This window comes from Choloepus didactylus, chromosome 19, assembly GCF_015220235.1.
Source record: "Choloepus didactylus isolate mChoDid1 chromosome 19, mChoDid1.pri, whole genome shotgun sequence".
Classification (NCBI taxonomy): Eukaryota; Metazoa; Chordata; class Mammalia; order Pilosa; family Megalonychidae; genus Choloepus; species Choloepus didactylus.
The window spans coordinates 47,064,329-47,086,849 of record NC_051325.1 but is presented as its reverse complement, the minus strand read 5'-3'; the positions used below and the strand labels follow the sequence as shown (position 1 = coordinate 47,086,849).

General features: G+C 42.9%; 1 protein-coding gene and 1 pseudogene across 8 annotated transcripts in view; one reads left to right on the top strand and one right to left on the bottom strand.

The window, feature by feature from the left end:
* The window catches only part of PTPRT (protein tyrosine phosphatase receptor type T), a 1,173,155-nt gene that overhangs the window by 86,165 nt on the left and 1,064,469 nt on the right, over positions 1 to 22,521 (top strand). The gene's annotated exons all lie outside the window — the stretch shown is intronic.
* LOC119515141 lies at positions 7,272 to 7,427 on the bottom strand (annotated as a pseudogene).

The following is a 22,521-nucleotide window of genomic DNA, read 5'->3' as shown; positions in this document are numbered from 1 at the left end:
GCCACTGGCACCTGAAGCCCCCTTCTCCTCTGCCCCTTTGGCTGCCCGGGACAGGGTGTCCCCCTCTGCTTGCTAAACGTCTTTGGCATTTTCTCTGCTCTCACACTGGGCCTGGCCTTTGATGGGCGCTTGGTAAGGTTTTGGTGAGTGAATGAGTGGGTACATGAATGTGTAAGTGTTAGATTTTATTCAGGTGCTGAGTTAGCAACCCTGTGAGCCCTTTAGGCAGATAAAGAGCCAGAGCTGAGGTTTAGAGCCAGTGAGCTGTTGAATTTATATTAGATCAATTTGCTGAAGACTCAGGAAAGTTGAAAGGAGGAGGGAGAGGGATAGCAGAAATGGGCTCCACTTGCCTTTGTCTAAGAGTCTTAGGAAGCATTTTGATGAACAGTTGTGGGGGAATTGTTGAAAATAACTTGGAGGGAAGAGAAGGGGAGGCTTCTGATCACCACTGCTGGACCCTTTGGCGCTCAACCAGACCCTGCTTATTGGAGACGCGGAGCCATTGCTCCTGGGTTTGAATCCAGCTCTGCCACTGCTAGCTGGGTGCTCCTGTGGACAAACCACTCCAGCTCCCTATGCCTCAGTTTACTTATTTGTAAAGTGGAGATGACAATGCCAGGTTCCAGGGAGTCTCTGAGATACTGTGTGTAAAGTCAGGCTGGGGTGATCATTCATCAGAATTAGGGGCCTTGGCTGGTGGTTGGTGGTGGTGGGGGTGGCAATAGTGATTGTGAAGGGACTGGAGCTCCTCTGGGCGGGGACTATACCTGACATATACCAACCTGCTTCTCCAGCTCCTCGCGTGGAATCAGGTACATAATAGGTATTCAATAAACAGTGAAATAAATAAATGTGGAGGGAAGGCTAATTATTTAATGTGGATGGGGCTATTTAATGACTGAAGCAGCTTCTGCCATATGGTTTCTACTCGACAAAGCACACCTGTTGCTTTTGTTAGTTACTTGGCAATACGAAAAATGGTTGAGATGGGACTCTATTTCCTTTTGGAGAGAGCCAGTGACACGCACGAAGTATTCAATCTTTTACTGTTTCCACATATGTTTACATTGCCTTTCTTTCATCTGGTAGGTGTCTTTTCCTAGCAAAGACACCCCAGGACTTATTCACCTTTGGGCCAAGACCCAGCCATTTCCATGGAAGGCTTGGGGGACCCACAATTCTGCCATCTTTGGAATTTCAAATGCTACCGGGGCTGCAGTCTTGGGGCCATGCTCAGTCATTTCCCTTGAACGCCGGCTCACGGCCTTGGCCTTTCTCTGAGCCTCTTGCTCACTTCCATCATTTTCACTTGTGCATTCAAGTCCCTTCAGAACTTTGGGCCTGATTGTTTCCAGGTCCTCCCCATGCAGCATAGGGCTCTTCCAGGTGCCTGGGGCCTGGGAACCGAGGTCGTCTCATTTGAATCCTCCCGGCAATTCTTTACCTTGCTCCTGCCATCCCTTTTGGCAGCTGAGGGAAGGGAGGCACGTTGAATTGAAATCATTTGATTTTTAGAGCTGAAGTTAAGCTAGAGACTTCTGCACTCCATTGTGCTGCTCTTTCTTCTGTGCCACTTTTGCCTGGAGGGGGTCTGTCAGTGGCTCGCCACCTCTGGATCTGGGGGACCTGAAAACTAACCTGTCAGATATTTGGAGCAATTCTGTGGATACCCAACTGTTGGCATTGATGTATGTGTGTGTGTGCGTGTGTGTGTGTGTGTGTGTGTGTATGTGTCTTCAGTGGCTGCTTTATGTGGATCCTGTTTCAAGAAATGGCTGTAGGGATAGTTGGTGTAATAGTGTCATTACACTATTTTGCTCTATTTATTGCAAAGCCTTATGCAGATATTTGATGAATTTTTAAATAGTTGATGTGGTAAATTGTAAAAGTGCACCTTAATTCCCCCCCTTACCCACATCTGTGCTCTTGCCTTGTGACACTGCAGATCCTGCCAACAAGAGTTGAAGCCTTGTTTCTCCATCCTTTGAATTTGGGATTGGCCATATGATTTGTTTTGACAAATGGGACAGTGACAAGGGTGAGTAGGCTGAGGTTTGAAAAGTGCTCCTGCACTGCAGCTTGTTCTTTCTCTTGCTGCTCTTGAGATCCCTGCGGCCACCTCCATGGAAGGAAGCTCAGATTGGCCTGATGGATGACGATAGATACGTGACCTGGTTGCCCCCAGCACCCCAGATGGTAACCAGCCCACCCTAGGAGCAGAGCCACCTTGTTGAGAAGCAGCTGGCTGCAGAGGCCTGGCTGAGCCTTGCTGAGCTCAGCAGAACTCTCCGGCTGAGCCTAGACCAAACTACTGACCACAGCATCCCAAGGTAAATAAATGGTGGTTGTTTTACAACACCAAGTTTTGGAGATAGTTTGTTACACAGCAAAAGCTTACTGGCATAGTTGAATTAATGGCCAGTGATTATTATTATTTTTTTAATTAACCAAAAAGATTTTTCAGGGGCTGTGAAATATCATCCAGTGTATCAGCTTGACATTCAAACTAAAATTTTCCAGGACGCATGTGACTTATTGAGTGTGGATTTCCAGGTTTGGAGAGTCCGTGGCCTGTGTGTGAGATCAAATATGTGGCCTCACCAGACGCCAGGATTAGTCGTATCTGAGAATTCATGAACCAAGAAGTAAGAAATTTAGCCAGAAATCTTATCCTGAGCACAGCTCTGGCAGTTGGGAGTAATTGACTGAAAACTATAAACTGCTTGGATTCAGCATTGTAGAAGATAATTTCACACACGGCGGCTCTGTAATGGTATTAAGCCTCAAAAAAGTAAACTGGATTAAGAAGGCCTAGTGGAAATGAAACCCTGAATGGGGGCATTAATGACCAAAAGTGGGGATGAAATTGAGGAACAATGGACTCAAAGAAAAGCAGAGTGAAATGGGAGGTGTTCCAGTTTAGTTTTAAGATTCTACAACCAGAAGATCCCATCCCCTTCTATTTAAAACAAAACTCAAAACCTTCTACTACACATACCACCCATCCCCCAGAGATTTGCTAACTCTCTGTTCTCTTCAAAGAAGTTCCACTTCTAAGAAATCTGCCTAATGCATATTGCGTGTGTGTGTGTTTGTGTTCATGTGCAGGAAATGTATGTACTAGAATATTCATTGCAGCTTCACCCATCCTTGTAAAAGGCTATTCATAATATAAATGCCCATACGGTGGAATACTGTTAGAGAGAATCATAGCTCTAAGCATTGAGATGGAACAATAACCAAGATATATTAATTGAGAAGGTGGAGAACTGTGACTAATAGTTTATCATTTCTATAGCAAAAAGATATGCACACATATATACGTATATTTGTATGTGGACATGTAGTCTTATATGCATATATTATCTCCGGAGGGTTATGCAAGAAACTGCAGATATTAAATGCCTGGGGAAGGGTTCTTGGTAGGCAGTGGTCAGGGTTGGGAGGGAGATTTCACTGTATACTCTTTTGCATTTTTTCCCACTGTATTTCTGGATTATGCTACAAAAATGTCTTTAAAAGTATGTAAAATACTGCTGCAGTTTGGTAAGTCCCTTGAAGGCCGGGAGTGTTTTATCTCCCCATCCTGCATGGAGCCAGTGGCGCCCGAGGCTGTCGCTGCTCCAACTCCAAGTCCTCGGAGCAGGAGGGGGAAGGGACCTGGGGGTCAGAGGAATTGGGGACCCCTCCCTTGGAGTATTATCTGGTTCCAGGCCTGGTGTGACCACTTTGGGTAGTTTACATTTTTGGCCTCCACTCTGTGAACCCACGTCACGGGAGAGATCGGGGAGCAAAGCGCGTGGCTGTGGCTTCCTGTCTGGCTCGGCTCCTGATCGCCCCTGAGCTCCGGCTCCTGTCCTCAAGGGAGGCGGTGTTAGAAAATTGGAATTTGCTAGTCGTTGGAGTCATGCAAAGCAGGAGCGGGCTGCCGCTGAGGAGTACATTGTTAGTTGCTGGGGTGTTGGGGCCGATGGTGGGCTTGGTGGTTACTGTGCAAGGCGTGTGCGTCTGGGGAGGTTTGCAGAGGTCCTCTGAGGCCTGTAGCTCTAATTCAGGAGAAGTCGAATAGAACCAAGAAGCCGAGGAGTGCAAAGAAGCAGAGTGCGCAGGGAAGCTGGAAAAGCACAATGGTTCCATGTAGGCAAAAATAGTTAAGGAAAATAAGGATTTAAAAATAATCGAGCAGGAGAAAGACGCAGAAAAATAGGTAGATATGTGATACAGAGGGAGCCAGGATTATTGACGAATTCACAGTATCCAGCTGAGTTCTTTAGTAGTGTTACTGGCGAAACAACACTTCTTGCTTGTACCACCATGTCTCTCTGACAGATGAAATGGATTTATTTTGGTGGAAATTGGCATTGGAATTAACAAATACGCTGGATGACTTTGTGACAGCTTCTTCACAGTAGAACCTCTGTGGTGATTTACAAGGTGGGAGGTCTCTGATGAAAACCTGATCTGAATCCTGCATTCTGCAAATGGGGAACTTGTGCCCAGAGGGGCTGAGTGGCTGTCACAGGGTCTCACGGGAAGGAACACAGCTCTTGATTTCGCATGAAGGTGGCTCTGCCTACTCCTGGCTGTGGCCTGCTCATGTGTTGACACAGCTCTAAACACGTGAGAAGAGTGTGGGTGGCAGGTGTGGCCATGAGACAGTGTGGGTCTGAGTCTGGGGCCCAGGAGGGTGGCTCTACCTGACTCCTCGAGACCAGGCTTCTTAGGGCCCGGGAAAGGCTTCCTGCCTGCGGGCCTGGCCTGTGCCTCCTGGCCTTTCCTGAGTTGTGGAGTCCAGGGGCTCTGAGTGTAATATTCCAGACCTACCTGTGAGGGCACGCCACACCAGGAACTCAGCTTGTGTGTGCGTGCATGTGCGTGTGTGGGTATGCGTGCATGTGTGTGCATCTGTACATGCGTGTGTGCATGTGTGTGTGCATGTGTGTGTGTGTGCATGTGTGTGTGTGTACATGTGTAGAGGGGATGGCTGAAGGTCCCTGACGGTGGGTGGTGCTGCCTCCCTGTAACGGGAGATGTCAGGGGTAGCGTGATGGAAGAGGGGCAGGGAGATGACGGGATCTTCCTATTCCGGTCTCTGAGCTGCTCACCTTTGAGAAGAATAGCGAGGTGCTTAGCTGGTATAGCACTGGGTGTCTGATGGCTTTTTCCTGCCTGCCCTCCTGTTCTTCAGAATCCTCTAGTGGGGGTGAGCAAAAAAAATTGTCGGCAGCGAGACAGGAAGTATTTTAGACTTGTGGTCTGTAGGGTCTCTCTCTAAATGACTCAACTCTGCAGTTGTAGCCGAGAACAGCCGTAGGCAATACAGAAACAAACGGGTGTGGCTGTGTTCCTATAAAACTCGATTTACAAAATCAGGCAGGGGGCTTATTTGGTCTGCAGGCTGTAACTTGCTGATCCCTGCTCTGGAGAAAGAAAACTGGGTTTTAGGGGTCAGGAGACTTGGTCACAGCCCCTGCACTGCCCCTCACCTACTACGTTACCCTGACATGCCCTTTCACCTGTCTGGCCTCAGTTTCCTCTTTTCCCCAAGGAGGGGGTTGGGCTAGAACTCTAAGGGGTGACTGGAAGAAGATTTGGAGTGACATCTGGGGACCTGTGTGGGCCGGGAGACAGAAGTGGAAGAGAGTGGTTGGTAGAGGACTGGCCTTGAGTCCAGATCTGATGTGAGTTCTCATGCCAAACGCTGGAGTGGGTTCAGCAGAAAATGTCTGGGAGCAGCAGCAGAATCTGCTGTGGGCTGCTGAAGACCAGGGGAAGGCCATGGGGAGATGTTTTCAAATAAACTCGGGAGCCTTTGTGGGCAGAATAAAAAGTTTGCAGCCAGAGGGAATTCAGCAGCAGCTATCGATGTAGATGTTACGTTTGCTGCCTCATGAATTTTAACTCTGGAAATTAATTACTTTTATTAAGAAGACAATGAGATTGAGCAGACTGGTGGGGACACAAGGAGTGATTGGTGACTATCCCCAGGGCCAAGCTTGGGTGGTGCCTGGCAGTGTTGCAGGGGTGTGGTGTGCACGTGTGCACGCACGTGTGCCTCGTGGGGAGGCAGGGGGACAGGTTTCTGTACAAACATCTTTGTGAACTCACCAGAAGAGGGGCAAGCAGCATGCTAATGGAACCCGAGGCTGCAAATAATTCAGGCCCATTGGCAGCTACAAAAACAATGGAATATTCTCTGGGGAGGGAAGTCAGAAAAGTGGGGAGAAATACGATTCCATCATACTTTCAGTAATGATTTATTGAGCATCTGCTTAGTGCCAGGCCTTCTTTCAGGCACTGGGCACAGCAGTGAATGAGGAAAAGTCTTTGTCTTCCTGGGGCCTGCATTCTTGTGAGAAGGAACGAGTGTGAAGGGAGCAGACCATGGGAGGGTGGCCGACAGGAAGGGGACTGAAATTTAGGCCAGGTCCTGCAGCAGGAGTCATAAAACTGGGGACTCTGGCTCAGTGTTAATGACTTGTGCTGAAGCCAGACGGTAGCCGCTCAGGTGAGCCAAAGCAACAGGTGATTAAATAGCACATAATTGATATCTGGCTGTGAAAAGCAGAAGAGCAAAACCCCAGCCACCACGAGCCTTTGGGGCATGAGTCTAGCTTAATAGCTGAGTTTGACATATGGCTTTGGATTAAAGCATCAAAATAATTATTTTAAAAACTTTAACTAGTTTAAATATTTGCCTGGCAGGGAAAATATCATTTTCTGTTTAGAGAAAAGCCTTTCTAAAATTTATTCCATGCGACTCTGCCTTCTGAAACAGGGAAGATCAAATGGCATTCAGATGCCTCAAGGTCAATGAGGACACGCACACATGTGTGCACACACACACCCCTATGAGCTTGTGTGCTTTAATGCAGCATTTCCTTAGATCAGATGAGATGGCTTTGCCCTTGCACTGGATCGCCTGATTGCTGTACTTTTGAGATTTTGTGTTTGCTTTGAATAGTTCTGTTTCCTTCCTGGCTGACAGTGCAGTCCCTTTTCTTTATTAGTCTTTATTTTATTTGTTTGTTTACATTGAATAAGTAATCCATGTTCATGTGGAAAAATTTGGAAACGGTAGATTAGAACAAGAGGAAGTTGTAACTTTGCTGAACCAACTCATTTATGCAGAAGCATAAAAACAAAGAAAAACCAGGTTTTTCCCCAATAAAATAAGTCCAAACTTTTCAGAAAGGGGGATGTTTTCAACTTAAAGGTGCTAGTGGACTTGGTACAGAATCAACATGTGGGCCATCAAGTGCCATTCCTTACAGACCCAGCTTGTTTCTTCTCCAGTGTCTTCTCTTGGAGTTGTACCTGGTTTTATTGCCAGTTTTCATTCTAATCCATTAAGGAATGGGACGGTTCTGTATTTGTTTCTTGGCCAGGAATCGCTTGATTCTAACAGTCTTATGAGAAGACATGGTGACAATGGCAGTAAAAGGCATCCACAATGATGGCGAACGAAGAGAGAGAAAGACTTGTAACTTTTGGATGAAGAAATATTTTCCCTCATTAATTCTTTGCTTACTCTGAAATATAATCTTTATAGGAAAGACAGGATAAATGCTTGACTTATTCCCTTTATTATTTTTTCTTTTTTATTGAGGCATAACTTAACATGATAAAAGCCACAAATCTTAAGTGTACAGCTCGATGAATTTTATATATGTATGCACCCATGAAACCACCATCCCAAGACACAGAACATTTCCAGCATCCCCTTGTGTCTCCCTCCAGTTGACGGCCCCCTGCCCCAACCTCCACCCCCACCACCACAGTAAACAGTTACATTTCAACTATATTTGTGCTGTCTCTTCCCACACAGTTTATTTTTTAAGTAATCAAAATAGTCATTCTTTTTATTCATCATTTCTGGACTTGCTTTCTTGTTAAGAACTGTATTACCCAACCCAAGATGATTGTTCTGGTTTGCTAATGCTGCCTGTTAAGCAAAATACCGGAAATGGATTGGCTTTTATAAAGGGGGTTTATCTGGTTACAAAGTTATAGTCTCAAGGCCATGAAGTGTCCAAGATAAGGTGCCAACAATCGGGTACCTTCACTGGAGGATGGCCAATGGCATCTGGAAAACCTCTGTTGGATGGGAAGGCACGTGGCTGGTGTCTGCTCCAGAGTTCTGATTTCAAAATGGCTTTCTCCCAGGATGGTCCTCTCTAGGCCTCAGCTCCTCCTCAAAATGTCACACTCAGTTGTTCTTGGGGCATTTGTCCTCTCTTAGCTTCTCTGGAGCAAGAGTCTGCTTTCAATGGCCTTCTTCAAACTGTCTCTCATCTGCAGCTCCTCTCTCAGCTCCTGTGCATTCTTCAGTGTCCCTCTTGGCTGTAGCAAGCTTATATAGTGCTTATATAACTCTAGGAAACTAATCAAGGCCCATGCTGAATGGGCAGAGCCACACCTCCGTGGAAACTATCCAATGAGAGTTATCACCTACAGTTGGGTGGGTCACATCTCCATGGAAACACTCAATCAACGAATTACAATCTAATCAACACTAATATGTCAGCCCATAGAAGATTGCATCAAAGATAATGGTGTTTTGGGGGACGTAATACATTCAAGCTGGCACAATGATAAAATGCTTTCCCTTTTCCTCCAATCTTTATCTTCAATCCAGATTTTCTAAATGACTAGTTAGTTGTCCTAACATCATTTATTGTATCCCCGCTATGTCCCCTACTGATTTGAAATGTCTCTTTTATCTTATTTTTCCTATCAATTCTATCAATTCAGGTCAATGTCTGGATACTCTGTTCTGTTCTATTGCTTGGTCTTTTCCTGCACTGCAGCATTAGAGTGTGTTTTATTTGTTGGCAGTGCCTGTTACCCCCAATCCTTAAAGTAATCATTCTTTACTGCTGATTCTTACTTCTACGTTATCAAAACCTGGATATTACAAATTATCCAAGATTAACATATTCAATGGATTCTGTGGTTTTCCATTTGTCCTCCAGTCAAAACCCTCCAGGGTTTTGTATTTTTTCCTTGTAAAATTCATTCCTGCATATTTTGTTTATTTTTGTTCTTTTGAGAAGCATCTTTTTCTATTTTTTTTTCTATATAGTTATTCTTGGTTTATTTATTTTTTTTTAGTCAACTGTCTTAGTGAAATCTCTTTTTTTTTTTCTGTTAGTTTTCAGTTGATTCTTTTGGGTTTTTCAAGTATATAGTCATCAGCTACAAATGAAAATGGTTTTTCTGTCTCTTTTCCAGTGTGTACTACTTATTTTGTTCTTCTCTAACTGCAATGAAGTAGCACTTAGAGTACCATGTTAAGTACCAGTGATGATAATGGCATCTGTACTTTTTCCTTTCATTGATGGGAACACTTCTTGAGTTTTTCCTTAAGTCTGGTGCTGATTGTTTTGTGATGTGGTGGGGTTGTTGTTGGTGGTGGTGATGGTGGTGGTGATTGTGAGTATGTGTGTGTGACTTTTTTAATGGATTAAGCAAGAGTCCTATTTCAATTTATTGATTTTTTTTGTTATTAACTCGGTCATAGAGGAGGAATTTAATTAAATGCTTTTTTGATATCTATTGAGTTCACCATCAAATATTTGCTCTTTCGTATATTAATATGGTGATTATTTAAATAGATTCTGTTCCTGGAATGAGCCCTATTAGGACATTGTGTGTTATTTTAAAAAATGTTTTTCAAAGTTTCTAATTAGAATTTTTGTTTATATTTTTAAGTTAGACTGGAGTCCTCTTTTTTTTTTTCCTGGTCTTTGTCAAGTCCTGTTATTAGTATTATGCTGGCTTTGTTTAAAAAATAAAATCTTGCTCAAATAAATGGGAAATGCCTGTTCCATAAAGGTTTGAAATACACCACCAAGGAGTCCATCTAGGTTGAAAGCTTTTCTTGACGTATAGTTCTTTGATAACAGAGAGGATATTTTTATTTTAAACAGAAAAGAAAACATTTTTAAAACTTGAATTTAATTAAGGGAGTTTGCTTTATTTTCTGTCATGTTTGTTTTTTATTATTGTTATAGAAGCCATACATAATCATTACAGGAAAATAAGAAAATTCCAAAAAGCGAAAAGAGTATAAAAGCCGTTTTGCTAAAGTCTACAGCATATTGGGAAAAAAACAGTTCTGTCCTGAAACAAAGCATAAAAGAAGCGGGGAGAGCACCTCTTCCCAATTTCGTCATGAATGATGGTGACGCTTGTCCCCAGGAGTATCCCAGGACATCTGGGATGCTGCTTGTGAAGCCGTACCAGGTCTTGGCATTGGCAGTGGGATGGGTGACAGGTGTGTAATTAAACAAAACCTCTCCTGGGGATGCCCAGCAGTACTTGGGGTACGTCTCAGGGGCTGGAGGTGCTATGAAGCAGTAAGACAGGAGTCAGTGTTATTGAACTGTAACCAGGAATGTCTCTTTATCTGTGCACCCGACAGGTGTGGCCTGGGGAAACCCAGGTCACACTGGTGTAGGCGAGGTCTGGGGAACCTAAATGTGTTTGTATCCAGGTGCTCAGCCAGCTGTCCCTGTACCAGTTACTAAAGATTTGTCCTATCCCCACTGATTTGAAAAGCCAACGATATGATGTTTTACATTATTTTATATTTTGGCTTGTTTCTGGGCTTTTCTGTATTTCATTGATTTTTTGAAAACTATATTGCTTTCAGTACCATATACACCTCTTTTTGTTTATTTTTTCTTGGAAATTCTTCCTCATCTCACCAAATCTGTTGCATTTTCATCTTTGCCTTCTCTCTCCTTCTGAGTCTCTGCACTGACTCATGGAACCATTGGAATCTTTTACTCTTTTAAGCCTGATGAATGGATTTTTGAAAATTTCTTCTGAAAATTTTCAGAGGTGTGTGCCTCCAGAGGCTCTTGATGTTTTTCTCTCTTTGTTTCGTAGTATGTAAAAAAATAATTCCTGTCCCCCTCCTCCCTTTTATTTTGTTTATTTTATGGTCAAAAATCTTATATTTAGAATTTGCCAGCTGTACTCAGTTTAGATGATCCCAATTTTGTTGGCAACATCCAAAGCATCATAGTCAGGAGCCAATCGAACATATGCCTTCTTCTCTCCATCAGGCCTGATCAGGGTTGCCCTTGGCCACGTCAGTGTCATAGAGCTTCTTCACAGCCTGTTTGCTCTGGTGCTTGTTGGCCTTGACATCCACAGTGAACACAAGTCTGTTGTTGTCTTCAGTCTTCTTCATGGCTGACTCAGTGGTCAGGGGGAACTTGATGAAGGCATAGCGGTCAAGCTTGTTCCTCCCAGGGGCGCTCTTCCGAGGATATTTGGACGTCTTCTGAGACGCAGCGTCTTGGGCTGCTGGAATGTGGGTAAAGTGTGGATCTTCTTTTTCTTGTGACTGTGGACACCTTTCAGTACTTCCTTCTTGGCTTTCAAAGCCTTTGCTTTGGCTTGGGTTTTGGGAGGGGCAGGGGCTTCCTTCTTTTGCTTTCAGCGCCATCTTCGTGAAAAGCCCCCTTCTCCCTTTTAATCGTTAATCTTCTGTGAACAGAATGTGACCTGTTGAGAAGTCATGTTTATTGAGAAACAGAAAGGGGCAATTGTGTTATTCATAGCGGGTGGCGATGCATTGATCTCTTCGGGCTATGGCTATCGGGTAGGTCAGCAGGTTTGGTTTTTAATCCAGTCCCCAAGCCTTGGAACCAGGTTTCTTTAAATTTCTGTCTCTACCTGATGAACATTATGCCAGGGGTGGGGAGTGGGGTGGTGGACAAGGCAGTATGTTCCAGAATTTTTTCACTTTCCTTCGTATCTGTATAGTTTTCTGGAATTTATCATCTGTGGTTTAGTGAAACGTAACCTATACAACCACTAAAACCATGTGGTTCAGACTCTGAATGACACTGTGTTCTGGGAGCACAAAGGTAATTAAAAGGGCATTTAATTATTTACTCACAGCTCTCAAAGAATATTGATGGGAATCCTCACACATGTGTCACAACTTTCTTTTCCCCTTTCCCTCCTGCTCTTGTCCCCACTTGTAAAGTCTTTGTTACATGAGTCAGCTTAGCTTTTTTGGCCTAAATTCTTTCCTTTTGTCCTCTGCCTCTCTAGTTCTGTCCCTTTCTCTTTGTTCTCTTGATTCTGTATCCCCAAATCCTCCAAGATCTCTTTGGGGAGAGGAAGTGGAAGTGGAGGTGAAGGAGAACCTCAGCAGCTAAATGCAGCTCTCTGTTTGGCAGGAAGAACCGGGAGGCTGTCCAGAAAGAATCGCACATTGCTTGCCTTTTCCAGGGGGGGAAAAACGCGGGGTCAGGAAAGGCATGTGAGATAAGGCTGTAGCTAGTTATATGGTTGGTGTGCAAATTAGAGAGAGGGGCTCCGCCCAGCAGATGCAGCCCCCTGTGGCCAAGTGCATGGTGGGCTGGATTTCAGACCCCTTGCCCTCCTTCCAGGGTGCCCTTTTGCAGTGCACAATATGAAGGATCACAAGGAGTGGCCTTGATATCAGGGACCGAACTCTGCCTTCCAAGAATTTGAGCCTATTGGAAGGGCTGAAGGGTAAATGCTAGGGAAGCCATCTATATCTTAACTCCATACGACCATCCTCTATGATTTCAGGGTCTGAAATCAAAGATCCAGCCTTCACTGAACTAATATTTATTAATGACCTGGCTAGGCATGGGGTTAGGTGGTAACAATAAAACAAGCTTTATCTTCATGGAGGACCCTCAATAAACTTACAGCTTTCTAGGACAGATGGACAGAAAGTCCCTCACTCTCTCTCTGTGTATCTATATCCATCTTTATGTCCATATCCATAACCACATATATGTATATATAAATATATATATATAATTTAATTATATGCAGTTTATAATTGTGATGAAGGAGAGCTTATTCTGAGAGGATATGTATGGTTTGGAAATGCACTGTCCATATACCTGCATAAAAGGTTAGAAACATTGTTTTATGTCTGGAGCTAAGGAATATCTGAGAACTTTTCTAAGTGCCTGAGTGTATCCAAAGTTACTTTCTATGGAAAAAATTCTACCCTGAATTCCTTCTTCAGCAGCCAGGAACTGGGGGCTTTGACTCCACCTTGAGTGTTTTCTGGAACAAGGTGTCCAACTAACATTGCTTTCCCATGCTCATTCCTGAGAATACAATGAACTTTGAACTGGGCCATCACTACTACTGTGGAAAGTGTGACACCTTCCAAGCTCATTTGATTTCAGGGCAGTTGTCACTGTGAAAGAGCTAGGAAATATCCCAGGGTATCCAGATATGTGGTCCTGGGAAGAAAATTGGGAAAAACAGTCAATCAAAGGGAGATGGATCAAAGGCAATGAGAGGTGGCAATTAGCCCAAGTATGGCCTGGAAAGACAGAGAAAGGCCCCAGACCCTCTCACCTCAACAGTACCCCTTCCCATGATGAAATTCCCTTTGGAATCTTGAGTGGGAAAAGGACATGTTCCATCCTCAATCCTCACCCCTGGATCTCTAACCTCTAACCGGGTCCAGGTGGGCCACAGGAAGCCACATCTGTGCTGAGTTGTGTGTTAACCTGATAACCTGGGCTTTCTGCTTCATCTCCTCTTCTAGCTGATGCTCCTGACTGCAGTAACATGGCTAGGGGATGGCCAAGGAGCTCGCCCTACAGTCAGCTGTTAATGTTTCTGGCTTGTGTTAATGCCAGCAGGTACGCTAGGGTGGTGATGTGTCCTAGCAGTGTTCTGCGGTGAGCCTTTCTTGTGACTGCAAATCTTTTCTTACCTAGGGTTTAGGAGGAATCCCAAGGAGGGGGATAAAACCTCACAACCATAAGAAATCTTACCCCACCAATATTTCACATTTGCCTTATTTAATTTCCTATTGCTGTGGGAAGAAGGAATGAAAAGAATAATCATAGGTCTAGTTCTTGCTCATGCAAAATCCAATGCAGATGCTCCTAGTTGGGCAGCCATCCCTCAAGTGATGGTTCTGGGACCCAGGCGCTTAGGAAGCATTCTACAAATGTTTACCACTAGTAGTAAATGCTACTACAACTAGTAAAGTACTATTCGCATGCTTTCTGGTATCACGATGCTATCATGAGCTGCCATCTCCTCCTACTGAGAAAGTGAAAGGGAGATTGGGAAGGACCTGAGGTGGTGGCATCATTCTTCAAACCCAAGCCCATTTTCCAGGGTTTTAAATAACATTGTACAGTGTTTATGAAGCCTGTATTCTGACTTTCGTAACATCTTTCCATATTGTCTGGAAGTATTGGCATCTCTTTTGAAAAGGGACAACCCAAGAAAAATGAATGTTCTGGTGAATTTCTTTTTCTCATGTGAACTTTTCCACTGACAGTTATAAAGCACCAGCGATGCAGGGAGGCTCCAGCCGGGGACGGCTATACCAGTGGGCAAATCCCGCTGGTTTCACAGGCCTGCAAAAAATTCCTTTCCTTCAGAGTTGGTCAGATTCTGCCAAATTCTCAGTACTTTCTTTTTATCTTCAAGCAACACGTAAACACTGACTAGGTACATGGTTTTCAGTCATTTAAATCCATTTTTGACAAACCTTCTCCCAGATGCCTTTCACTTTTTAAATCAATTACTTTATCCAGAATGCCTCGCTAACCTATTTAACCTATTTCATTAAATTACCATCTTTTTACGACTTTCCTTTTCAACAACATAATTTGCCTTTAATAATTAATATAAAAGAATTCCAAATGTAATCACTGAGCTCACTTAAAAGCTCTCAAATCAATTACTAGAATCTGTGGGTTTGTGACAGAGGTCTCCCTGAGGGCTTCAAAGCCTGCTTCTACCAGGCTTGGTTTTAGTAGAAGCCAAATTTAAAAGCATTCTCTTAGAGTTGATCAGGCCTAGGAAGACAAAGAAGGTTTCAAATGAACAATGATGCACACAATTGCTTTAAGTTTCTTTCAGAGTGAAAATAATGCCAGCATTTATCACACAGAAATTACAATGGAAATTTTGTCCAAGCCAAGTCTAGATTTAAGCATGGTGGATGCTGATAGGAGCTAGTGTCCACCTCCCACTCTAGCTGTGGGTTGTTCCTTTAAGCGTAGCTTTATTTGCTGCAGTAGGAGGGTCTCTAAATGACATGGGGGAACTTATTAAGAGGAATTTCTGTTCTTCAGTCAGTGAGAAATGAGGTCAAAATTGGTTGTGTAAGCTTGTTCATTCATCCACTCATTTGGTGTGGGTAGTAGCTAGGAGTTAGAATCTGGCATCGGGTAGATTGTGTTCAAGGCCCCTGTCTAACTTAGTTTCTGACTTTGAGCAAGTTACTACTTCTCTTTGAACCCTAATTTCTTTATTTCTTTTTTAAATGCAATTTTATTGAAATACATTCTCACACCATATAATCTATCCACAGTACACAGTGGCTCACAGTATCATCATAATTGTGCATTCATTGCCACAATCAATTTTCAAGCATTTTCTTTCCTCTAAAATAAAGGAAATATTAAAAAAAAAGAAATAAAAAAGAATAAATATCCAAACCATCCCATACTCCTTAACCCCTTATTACTTATATATATTTTTTGGTTTTATTTTATTACTCATCTGCCCATACACTGGTTAAAGGGAGTGTCAGTTACCAGGTTTTCACTATCACACGGTCATCTGATAAAAGCTGTGTAATTATACAGTTATCATCAAGAATCAAGTCTACTGGATTACCATTCAACAGATTCAGATATTTCCTTCTAGCTATTCTAATACTCTAGAAACTAGAAAGGAATATCTATGTAATGTAACAATAACCTTCAGATTGACCTCTCGACTCTATTTGAGATCTCTCAACCACTGAAACTTGATTTTCTTTCATTTCTTTTCCCCCTTTTGGTCAAGGTGGCATTCTCAATCCCACGATGCCAGGGCCAGGCTCATCCCTGGGAGTCTTATCCCTTGTTGCCAGGGAGACTCACACCCCTGGGAGTCAAGTCCCACATAGCGGGGAGGGCAGTGAGTTTATTTGCAGAGTTGGCTTAGAGAGGGCACATCTGAGCTGAGCAACAAAAGAGTGAACCCTAATTTCCTTATTTATAAAATTAGGATAATACTTAACTCATAAAGCTTTTTTTTAATAGCACTTTTGGCTTTCCAACCCTCTGTTAGCTCATGAATTTCAAATCTTTATTTCTAAAAGTCAATCGATGTTCAGCCCAATTTACTTTGCTTGTTGATTTCAATTTTTGTTTACTGTGCATTGCAACTTATTCTCATCCTCTGGGGGGCAGGTGTCTTTGCCTGTTGCATACACTGATGTTGATTTGCATGGCACATAGTAGGCAGTCAATAACTGTTTGTTGGGTAGATGAAGTCAGGAAAGATGGTGCAGCCCCGTATCTGTTGGCTCCATACCTACACATCCTGCAGCCTCTGAGCTGGGTTATGAGGTTTTACTTCCATGTGATTTACCTTCTGAATCATGTTTTGTTTGAGCTGTCATTGGGTCTACTCTCAGCACAGGCTGACTGATGAATGAACCGGGGTCCAAATGCATGGCTAGGAGAAGCCAACCTGGGGTTGATCCCTGGCCTCGGAAATTCCACAGGAGAGACAAAACTGATGTGGAGATGTTGCCAGCTGGTTGTGTGTGCAGAATCTAATTTATAGTTGACCAGGGTCTCCTGAGAAGAATGTGCGCTTTTATCATTACTAAACAGTAATTGATTACAAAGCTTGGGTGTGAAATTTACAATTATTGAGTTACTTTGTGTTAGCTCATAAATTTCAAATGTTTCTAAAAGTCAATTGATATTCAGCCCAATAAATATTTAATTTGGATGCAATAATGGTGTTAGAGAAAAATTAAATTCTCATTTGGAAAATAAAGAATGACCTGGATGGGATTGGAGAAGGTGACTTGGCAGAGATGAACGGAGAACCTGATGGTCTGGTTCAGTCCCTTCTCCTTAATTAGAATAGACTTCTCATACTTGGCTTTCTCCATTTTGTTTCTTTTATAAAATTTCCCCTATGTGTAGGAAATAAAAATCCTTTACATTTTTTGTGGGCTTTGTATTTCATAAAGTGTATCAGAACTAGATAAAATAATTCAAGTCTCACAAAAGTCTTTTGAAGCAATTAAAATGCAGTTTTCTTCCTCTTTAAAACTGAGACCTGGGACTGAAGTGACTTGCCTTAGGATACACTACAAGAGAGTGACTAAACCAGGTCCAGTGGTCTTTCAGCTGGGTCAAAGTGCCTGTTAACAACTATGTACTAGTTAGGATTAAGTTCAGCTGCATAAAAGAGAAGCCTGAAAATAACAGCGACCAAAACAGGATGAAAGTTCAATTCTGCCTCTTGTAAAAGCTGTCACAGAGGAGGATAATCTAGTTTGTCTCATGGTGACACAAAATTGAAAGGGTCCCAGGCTCCTTCTAGCTTACTCCATTGCCATCCATGGGGTTGATGGCCCTGGACCTCGTGGTCCAAGAGGGCTGCTTGAGTTCCAGTCATTGCCTATGGAATTGCATGATGGAGAAAAAGACAGAGAAGGGCAAATTCCTTCCCTTTAAAAAAGACTCCTCGGAAGGTCTACCTCTGCTTATATCATATTGTTCAGAACTTAATTAAATGATTATCTGCACATGTGGACAACATAGTGCTTGGCTAAAAACTGGGGCACTGTTATTCAAAGAGAAAGAGAAAAATAGATATGAGGGACAACCAGCAATTTCTGCCACAACATGCATTCCAAAAGACCCAGTGTGGGAAGTGTTATAATCAAGGATATTGGCATACTTGCCTGTACAGTCAGTTTAAGACTGTCTTCAGTTATCAGTACCTGCCTGGGTATTTAGAGAGACAGAATAAGAACTGGCTTCATTGTCTGGGAGCAACATGCAGCCCAGGAAAGTTTTACTCTTTCCCTTCTGTTGACTTTTCTATCTAGTGATTAAAGGAAGGTACAGGTGGGCACAGGGGAAGGTGGACAGTGATCTGTGAAACCACTTGCTCCCTTCACGTTCATGGACAGGCACTTCTCTAACATTACCTTTTTGTATGCCCTCACCACATCAGGGGTGTCACAAGGTTCACCCACATTAGCCTGCAGCAGCTCGAGAGGCAAGATTTTCTGGGCCAGCATGGGGTGCCAAGTGGGGATAAGAGTTTTCAACAATCATTTATGATGTGTCTCTTATCTCCTAGGTGCTGGGCCAGGGCCTTCAGATACATAGATAAGTAAGACATGATTGCCACCTTCTAGAACAGTGATTCTCAAAATGTGGTCCCTGGGCTTGCCTCCTTGGTATCACCTGGAAACTTGTGAGAAATGCAGATTCTCAGGCCCTGCCCCAGACCTACTGAAACAGGAACTCTGAGGGTGGGACCCAGCAGTCTCTTCAGTCTGTTCAAACAAGCCCTCCCAGGGGATTCTGAAGCATGCTAAGGTTAGGGAGTTTCTAGAACCTTATAATGATGAGGAATATCTTGGTGATCAAGAGCAATGGTTTTGGAGGCTCCGTACTGGGTTTCAGTTCTGGCTCAACCACTTAGTAGTTGTGTAATGTTGGGCGAGTTACTCAACCTCTCTGAACCTCAGTGTCTTTATCTGTAAAAAGGGCTTCATAGCACTATCCTCATAGAATACTGTCAAGATTTATGTGAGATGACAAATCAAGTGTTTGGTACATAACAAGTGCTTGGTAAGTTAGGGCTCTCATTCTTATTTTTCTAGCTTCCCTATGATGTTGTTATTATTATTATGAATTTTAAAAGTCCAAGGAAATTCATATTCAAGTGTCAGCATAAAAAATGAAATCCAAAAGCAAATTATTTTTTCACGTCTACCATTTTGAATTTTTCCTGCTGCTCCTTTCTCTCTGGGCATGGATTAATCAAGAAGTGTCTCTAAAAAATAAAGCAATAGGTACACATTGTCTTCCTCTAATGCTGAAGTAGATAATCAATTTCCAAGATAATCATTTTCTAAAACCTGGATTTGAAAGTGGTACATAAAGGAGCTATCCCTGGTGTTATCACCAGTAGTAATGACAGGCTCACTCTTTATGTAATTAATATACTTTGTGGTTTCATTACTTTCTCATTAGCTCCTCTTAACTCGGTGGGTGGTGAACATGTGGTTCTGATTTCTGGTTTAAGAATGAGAATGGCAAGCTGCAGGGGATGCAAGCCTGGTTCTTCTGGTAACTGATTGCCTGATGTTGCTCTCAGGTGTCACTGCTTCTCAGGTGCTTGGAGGAAACTCCTGCCTCACTGCTTACCTCTCAGGTAATACAAAAACCACACAGGACTTGTTGGAAACACTGAAACTGGGATTTGGTGGAATATTACACATAATGTCAGTGGTAAGGTTTGTGTGAGTGTGTGTGTGCCAATAACCATAGAATGGATGAATGTTGAAACAGAAAGGTTTGTTTTTGCTCTACAGGGTTTGTAACATGGGCAGGATTTGTGTACAGCTGTGCCCTTAGGGGCTGGTTCTCTACAATCAGGAGACCACTTCTTCAGCTAGACTAGAGTTAGAAACCTGGGTTTGTGATGTGGTCTCTGGTTCATGGCTGGGCAGAAGATGGACTGGATACTTTTAAAATTTTCATTTATGAACAGCTTACCTATAAGAAAACAATGAAGTTGAACAATATAAAACAGAATAGAAAGTAAGTATGAATTACTTTTTAAAAACCTATTTCTCTGATTGTAAAAGTCAGATATGTAAATTGAATAAAGTTTGGCAGCACCGGAAAAGTTCAAAGAACAAAATAAAATTACCTGCTGTCCCCAAACCCAGGTAGAGCCAAATGATCATAAACAATTAGTGTTTGCTTCCAGAGGTTTTTATACATATAATATACATGCTTAAATATTGGGGTTATGCTTTAGCCACTGTTTTGCCTTCTGGTTTTTTTCATTTTTTGCACTATGTTATTGTGAACATTTTCCAATATCATTACTTACAATTATTAATTACAGTTATCCTACTTATGAATGTTATTTTCAATAGCTACATTGCAGTTTGTTCAACTTTCCCTTTAATATTGGACATTTAGATTTTGTTAACATTTTTTTGCTGTTGTAAAAAAGGGCTTTAATGAACATCTGACTCATAAACTTGAGTTCATTCCTGATGATTTTCTTGGAATAAAAGTGGCATTTTCTGCTGTATAACCATCTTAGACTCATTGGGCCTAAAGACCCCTATTAGAATGCTGAAAAACCACTGGACCAGAATTCACACAGGCCTTGGTTGAAATCCTGGCTTTCTCACTTACTGTCTGTGTGATTGTGAGTGGGTCACCAGGCTTAGGGAGCTCAGTATCTTCATCTGTAAAATGGAACCATAATTTCCCATCTCACAGCTCTAGAAGGAGGATTACAGGTGTAGTGAGGTGTTTGGGAGATGATGCTTAAATCAGATGCTGCCATAGAATGACGTAAATTGTATACAATTTCTCTGACTTCTTGGAGGTATTGACAACTTTTCTATGTTTAGCCAAATATATTCTCACCCTTTTAGATCAGGGGTCAACAAAATATCACCCATGGACCAAATCCATCCCACCTCCTGTTTCCGTGAATGAAGTTTCGTTGTAACACAGCCACATTCATCCATTTACGAATTAATTCGTTTATTTGCACTGCAGCGGCAAAGCTGAAAGTATTTACTCTCTGGCCCTTTATAGAAAAGTTTGCCTTAGCTCAATCACAAAATAATTATTTCTGAATTCATGGTAGATAAATGCATTGTAGTTCATAAAACAATTTTTTTTTTTTTTTGTAATAGAGGTAGACCAAGCTATGTACGGCTGAGCTGATTCGAATGTGCATGCTGTGTAATCACCAAAGGAACAGAACAATTTGGGCCTCTGATTTTGATTTACACACACAAATCTTCGTATTTCCCTAGGAAAAAGTGAGGTTGACCTCAAATTAGAGCAGGCTGCTTTATATCAATGTTGTCTGTGTTGGAGCAAACCTGGCACTGCTGGACTTGGTGCTAAACTGGGAATGTTTTGGAAATGTTTGCCCTAAGAAGGCAGGACTGGCTCTCTGGCTCTTGCCACTAAAATGAACTTATTTTCTGAAATTGATTCTGAGTCATAATGCCTTGGTCTCGGGCCCACTGAGTGTCTGAGAGGTTCTGTCCCTTCGGTGTGTGGCAGGGGTTGAGCTTGGGGACATCGCTCAATACCCGAGGCTGGCTGTTGGCTGCTCTTTCCGCCCCTTCCCCACCCCCTAAACAGAGTTCTTTATATTCTGTCACTGATTGCAAAACCTAGATTTGGGACAGGAAAATACGATTCCAGCAAGGCTTCAGAGATTGTATTTTCTTTCTTGGTTTGGTTGGTTTTGTTGGGGAGCAGCAAGGTGTGGTGGGCTTTGGCATTAGGCCTTGGTTTGTAGACAGCACTGCTCTCTCTAGTGTGACCTTGGGCCATTTAGTAACCAGCACTTGCCAGGCACGGTGCTAGATGTAACATGCTGTAACCAAAGGCACAGGCTCTGAATCTTCCTAGGGGGAGTTTGGGATAAACATCCATAAATACGCAAAGCCTCCAGAAGTATTTAAAAACAGCTCTTGCTTTGGCCTTAAAGATCCTTTGCTAGACTGGATTGTTCCTAATTCTTTAGGCTACCTTCCATCCACATGACTTTGCACTTCCTCCCAGTTGAGATGTAGCATTCTTCCCCACCATGGTTTAGACCAGCCGTGGGACTTGCTTTGGCCAGTGAATTATAGGTAGAAGTGTCTGTGCATGGTCCCTAAGCAGCATTGTGTGTTTCTGCTTGTCCCTCTTGTATTTCTGTCTTTGCTGTGAGAAGGACTTTGTGGCTGGTCCACTGGTCCACGGAAGATGAGAGCCATGTGGGGCAGATCTTGACCCAATCTGCAGCCCAGTTAAACCCAGCTGGATCAAGCCCAGATCAGCTGGCCCCAGATAACCTGCAGATATGTGAGCACAGATTAATGCTTTTCATTTTAAGCCATGGATTAAACCACTGATTTTGATTAAGCCACTGAGTTTGGGGCCACCACTTTGGTGGCAAGAGCCATCTGTCTTGGGCACATTTCAGCCCACATGGAGTCCACAATTGGTGGCCCTCCAGCAGTGGCATGTACTTTTTGCTTAGCCCCTCCCATATGCTGCAAACATAGATGTGAACAAAAACATACTCCCTGCAATTAGGAGCACACAAACTTGCGGTGGACAAGAAAGAGAAACAGTAGACCAAGAAACCAGCTGTGATGGTGGTAAGCACAGTATATTATAAGAACCCAGAGGGGCACTGGCCCTGGGATAAGGGTCCACTCAGAAGGGCTTCCTGGAGGAGGTGGTGGGTGAGCTAAGACTTCAAGCATGAATAGACATTACCTGAGTAAATAAGACTGGAGGGAGAGACTGGCCCTTATTTATTATCTCATAGGTGTGTCTGAGAAATAACTTTCGGGCTTTGGAGCAGTTCTAATATGCCATTGATTTAGTGATATCAATATTGATAACATTTAAGGAACACTGTCTAAGGCAAGGTCCTTGAGTATTTTGTGTGTCTGAGCTC